Raw genomic sequence first — 5,831 nt, forward strand, 5'->3', positions numbered from 1 at the left:
CTTAGAGAAGCTAATTAAGTTACAATGTATTGGGCTCAGTTTGAACAAGTTTTTCCAAAAGAATTTGTATCTAAAAATAAGCTTGAAGGGGCATGGGAAGTTGGGATAATTGTAATATGGGAAAAAATACTCTAGTCGAATAAATAGAGAAGTACTCCATAAATTAAAGGCATTAATGAGTTCCAAACCAAAAAATAAGAGGCTTCATGAGGAGTTTAAAGGACAATTATAACGTTGAGGTGAGAAGAAATGCTCCCGAAATTCCTCTTCGGCCAAGGAACAAATTAGAGACATTCTCCCAAAACCTTTGATGAAGCTATCAAGTATGCCCAAATATATAATGATATGATAGAGACATCTAGAAGTGGAACCGTGGAACCGTTAGAATATGAAGCCAAGTTGAGTCAGTTTGGTGTGTTCTAGTGTGAGTTCTAGTCTAGTGTGTCCTATGGATGCCACATGTCATATTGGGAGTTATCCCATATGCATAGGTGTTCATATGTGTGTGTGTGTGCTCTTATATAAGAGATGTACTTGTCTAGTGTCAAATCAATCAAGTATCAAGCTACAAGCTCTTTGGTCTACATGTGAGTACTCTCATTTTTTCATTGCTCTAGTCATTTCATTTCCATTTCATTATGTCTCCTTTTGAGTATCACTTCCTCTCTCCCTAGCCTACCCTCTCTCTCTCTCCCTCTTTCCATCATGTTCCTTCATGTGGTATCAGAGCCTCCCTTCCTACCTTCCCCTTCTTCTTCCACTATCTAGAGGATGAGAGAAGCCCGCAAATGGAAGCTCCGCTCTCCTCTAAGGTAGAGCCTCCCTTCCCTTAGCCTCGCCATGGTTCCTCACCATCAAGTACTCCAGTGTCCTAATGATTGCTCCTGGTCCTCATTTGTGAGTTCAGCTCACTCCTGCATCAGTTCGTGGTTCTCCCTCAGCATTGGCAGACATTCCTCATCAGTTGGTTGCCAAAAACTTGTTTTGGAGCAGTCCAAGGCTGTTTTTGGACCTTTTGAGGTCCGATTTTGACATTTTTTGACATTTTGGCACCGCCCAAACATAAACAACCCTATCCCGCACCATTTCGAGAAACAAAATTTGATTTTTTGTCCATGCAATTGTACGGACCTCTGTAGACCGATGTGCGACAATGCCAGGGGTCCGTACGACTTGTCAGAAGGCGATTCTGAGTAGTTTTAGGCTACTTTTTGGCATTCCTTGCTTAGATTTGGACTCACATGACTTCCACTAGTGATTTGAGCTTCCCAAGCTTACCCACATGTCATTTTGAGTGTACGGACACTCTGGTACATTGACTTGAGGCTTCTGACAGTGGGGAATACTCTTTTCACACTTCACTTTGCTCCCGATTTGTGGGTACCCCTGATTCGTTGGTGCTCACGAATCTAATTTGATCTGCCCACGATTTGCATCTTCAATTGGGTAGCTCCCTTGAGCATTTTTGCTTATTTTTTTGAGCCTCTTATGCGCATTTGGTGACTCTCTGATTGGCATATTGAGAGTCATAACATGATCTCCCTATGGCCTTCATCGACACATCATTCGAGGCCTTCATCGACACATCATTCGAGGGCATTCTTGCTTGGTTCTTGACCGACATACCTCTTTGCATCAGGATGTGCACACTATTGTGCGGTAGCTACTTCGGGCTCATGGGTTCTCTGCCCTTGCTATGCATAAAATGAATGAAATCTTTTCTATTTTTAATATGTTTAAGTTAAAGGTTCTCTACCTTGAGTAGTCCCTCTAAAATGAATGTTTGAAGAGTCAATAAAGGTCCTCTGCCTTGGATTGTCCTTCTAAAATGATGTATTTCTTTTATGGCGTGTGACTCCATGTTTCTAGTTAGTCATTGGAGTCAAGAGGGGGATGTACTGTAGGATCCATGTATTGGCATTGATAGGTCTATTTGTTTATCAAGCCTGGCTTGAGAGTTCCAGGATGTTGGTGCATTGCTCTCCTAGACCTCTGAGTTGGTCATGCATCCATGCATGATGAGCCTCTGAGCAATGCTAGATTGGATTTCTATGTTATGCTCACTAGCCTCTGAGCCATGCTCACTTGCCTCTAAGATTGTGTGGGAACCATGTCTAGTTCTAGACCGGCATGCATAGTTTTGATGACCGTCATTGTCATGTTCTATCCTTGGTTCCATTCGAGTAGTCTCTCACCTTGGATGTTATGAAGCCAAGTTGATTCAGTTTGGTGTGTTCTAGTGTGTTCTAGTGTGAGTTCTAGTCTAGTGTATCCTATGGATGCCAAGTGTCATATTGGGAGTTATCCCATATGCATAGGTGTTCATATGTGTGTGTGTGCTCTTATATAAGGGCTGTACTTGTCTAGTGCCAAATCAATCAAGTATCAAGCTACAAGCTTTTTGGTCTACATGTGAGTACTCTCATTTTTTCATTGCTCTAATCATTTCATTTCCATTTCATTATGTCTCCTTTTGAGTATCACTTCCTTTCTCCCTAACCTACCCTCTCTCTCTCCCTCTTTCCACCATGTTCCTTCAAGAACAAACTAATTTTTTTCCTAAATTCAATAAATTTCTCAATCTAAAAAGAAAGAGGTAGTTTAAAAATGATATTTCCCATGCACAACCCAAGAGACTCCAAACATAAAGATATTTTGTTTTATTTGCTTTAAATGTTTAGGCAAATATCATTTTGCTTGGTAAATCAAAAGGCAAATAAACCTACCCTATAAATCAAAAGGCAAATATCATTTTGCTTGGAACTACCCTATAAATTAAAAGGCAAGAGATAAACCCCAAATAAACCCCCCACAAAAACAAGCAAAAAGTACATAGAAGTATAGGTTTATCATGAGGATAGCACCCATATATGTTGCTTATCATCGGCAATGTGGCAACCCACTTTTGGTCCTCATGATTTAATGAGAATGTATGGAAATATTAAGGGGCAAAAAGTAAGGATAATGGTCAATGCTTGTGCCACACATAATTTCTTAACCTATTTGTTAGTTAAGAAATTAAAGTTAGTTGAGATTCCAAGTGCCCATAAATATGTGGTCTCTCTTGCAAAGGGTAGTGATAAGAAAGTTTGGGACACCATGATACCTAGTGTAGAGGTGGATATTCAAGGCTATCAGGGTGTTTTGGATTTCTAAATGATGCATCTCGGTAGAACAGTTGTGTTTGTCTTTCTCAAAATGTTGGAACATTTAGTGACAAGAACCTGAGATTCTAGAAACTATTCCAATAATAGGTTCAATTGAGTGCAACGTACATTCGCTATTTTCTTTTGGGGGTGGTACATTACCACTTGAGAATCTTGAAAGAAGCAGAAAGTATATATACATTTAAGAAGAAGCTCAACAGTAAATCTTTCATTAAATCTTTCAAAAATCCTAATTAAATATGAACGAAACTAGTCCAAGTATTGTAATACTTTAAACAATCTCTATAGACAACAAGAGGAGCAAGAAGGAAGAAACATGATACATAGGTCTAGAATGCAAATCAATTGTATTTGATTTTGATTTGTCAACAAAAATGCAGGGATGTTGAAGAAAGCAGAATTTCTATTCATTTGTTGTCAATAAAAGAGCTTTTACCTCATGTCTCACATGTTAAAGAATGTGTCTTTGAACTCTCCTTTCCTAACCCCTCACGTAGATGATGATTTGAGCCCACTTAATCTAGCTTTGAAAAAGGAGAGCATACTAAATTTAGCAATACAATAATAAGCCGAAGGATATGCTAGATAGAGAGGGGAGGATACTTGTATTAGTAGATGGAGAGGAACCCGAAGCATGGGAGGATAGAGATGCCCACACCCTGGCATTGATCATGATGTGACTACGACGGACTCGGTGATTCGCTAGATGACTGGCACATCAGTAGAGGCATGGGCCATTCTAAGGGATATGTATGAGACAGATAATACATCCCGAATATGGACTCTTCAGCATCGACTCTACAACATGGATATGGATGAGGGAGATTTGGTTCATGACCACTTGACGAAGGTCAAGGTAGTGAGGCATCGATTGGTCTGAAGGTAGACTCAAGCCCGTTGGCCTTGATGGTACATGGGACGCTACCACATAGCTTCATTATACGACTGTGACAACAAGACAGAGGACCAAAGCTTTTGAGGAGTTGTCTATTATTGCTACCAAAAGAAGCTAGGGAGAAGCTCTATAACAAAGACAACAATGACAAGGCGTTGCTGGCAAAGGATAAAGCCAACAAAGGACAGAGCAAACCTAGCGGTGGCAAGCCTAAGAAGGATGATTCTGGAGATTACAAGGACACTTCCAAGAAGAGGAAGCAAAAGAAGAAATGCTTCTATTGTGACGAGCCACACCATTTTGCGAAGGATTGTAGAAAGAAGGTGGATCAAAAGAACAAGGAGTCATCCGACTCAGATTCAGATGGTGAGCCAAAAGCTAATGTGGTAACCGAAGAACTGTTCTTGGTGACATCTCCATGTGTTACTAAGGTCAAATATGCCAACCTAGAAGTCACGGTGAAGATGTCTGACATTGAGACGTGTGCCAACAGGGAGTCAAAGACCTTTGTGAAGGTGTAGGACAGCAAGGAGTGCTTGGACTCTTCCAGGTGCAAGACACGAGGGTGGATGCCATGGAGTGCCCTAGGGTTTCAAGTTCAAATGGATGCTATAATTTAGAAGGGGGCATTACAAGATTACACAGCTTATTGGCATGTGCCTCCGTGAGGTACATGGTTTTCTTTCAAAGCAAGCACACAAGTAGTATGACGTTCTAGTATTACTTGATGTCATTAATTTGTGCCTTCATAGCATGTTGTGGAGAGAACCACTCTTCATGTGTCTCAAGTAATGTGAGATTGGAAGGAATGGGCCTTCTTCTAAGGCAAGAGGGAAAGTGAGTGCTTCTCCAAATCTCAGAAGCAAATTGGTGAAAGGTAATTTATGGACTAAGTGTACTAAAGTCATAAGAGTACTTGCTTGAGGACTCAATGAGAGTTCATGGTCCAGGTTATCTGGAGATATTCTTGGGATTTCATTTCTCGAGATGGTTCTTTTGTTGCGGACCTTGCCAAAGAAAGGACCATTTGGAACAAACCTTGAGAGCATGGTTCATGGAAGACTCCAAGTTGTTCACTCATTATGAGGGGGACAGCTAGAAGATGGTGGCATCTGGATTGCTGGAGTTTGACGACAAGGACATGACTGAAGGTGGTGCCATCTGGTGCTACTTTGGATGAACCTATGTACCAAGATGGTTTGCTTGTGCAAAACCGGACCTAGAGGAGGAGCCACTGGTTGAAAAGCCAAGAACCAAAGCCATAAGAGTACTTGCTTGAGGACTCAGTCAGAGTTCATGGTTCAAGTTATCTGGAGATATTCTTGGGATTTCATTTCTCAAGATGGTTCTTTTGTTGTGGACCTTGCCAGAGGAAGGACCATTTGGAACAAACCTTGGAGAGCATGGTTCCTAGAAGACTCCAAGTTATTCACTCATTATGAGGGGGACAGCTAGAAGATGGTGGCATCTGAATTGCTGGAGTTCAAAGGCGAGAACGTGACTGAAGGTGGTGCCATCTGATGCTACTTTGTTGTGCAAAACCGGACCTTGAGGAGGAGCCATTTGGACGGGAAGTCAGCTCATCACAACAGTAAGAAAGCTAGTCAAAAGAGCCCTATCATTTGGGGAGCTAATCCAAAGCTTAAGAATATTCCCTCTGATCATCATAATCTAAGCCACTGTGAAAGCCAAAGTGATTTGCCTTAGTTTTCCAGATTTTTTTTCTAATGTCAAGAGGAACATTGCTTTAAGACAATGCCACACCAACA

This window comes from Dipteris shenzhenensis, chromosome 7, assembly GCF_047967505.1.
Source record: "Dipteris shenzhenensis isolate YYH24624 ecotype China chromosome 7, Dip_SZ_1.0, whole genome shotgun sequence".
Taxonomy (NCBI): domain Eukaryota; kingdom Viridiplantae; phylum Streptophyta; class Polypodiopsida; order Gleicheniales; family Dipteridaceae; genus Dipteris; species Dipteris shenzhenensis.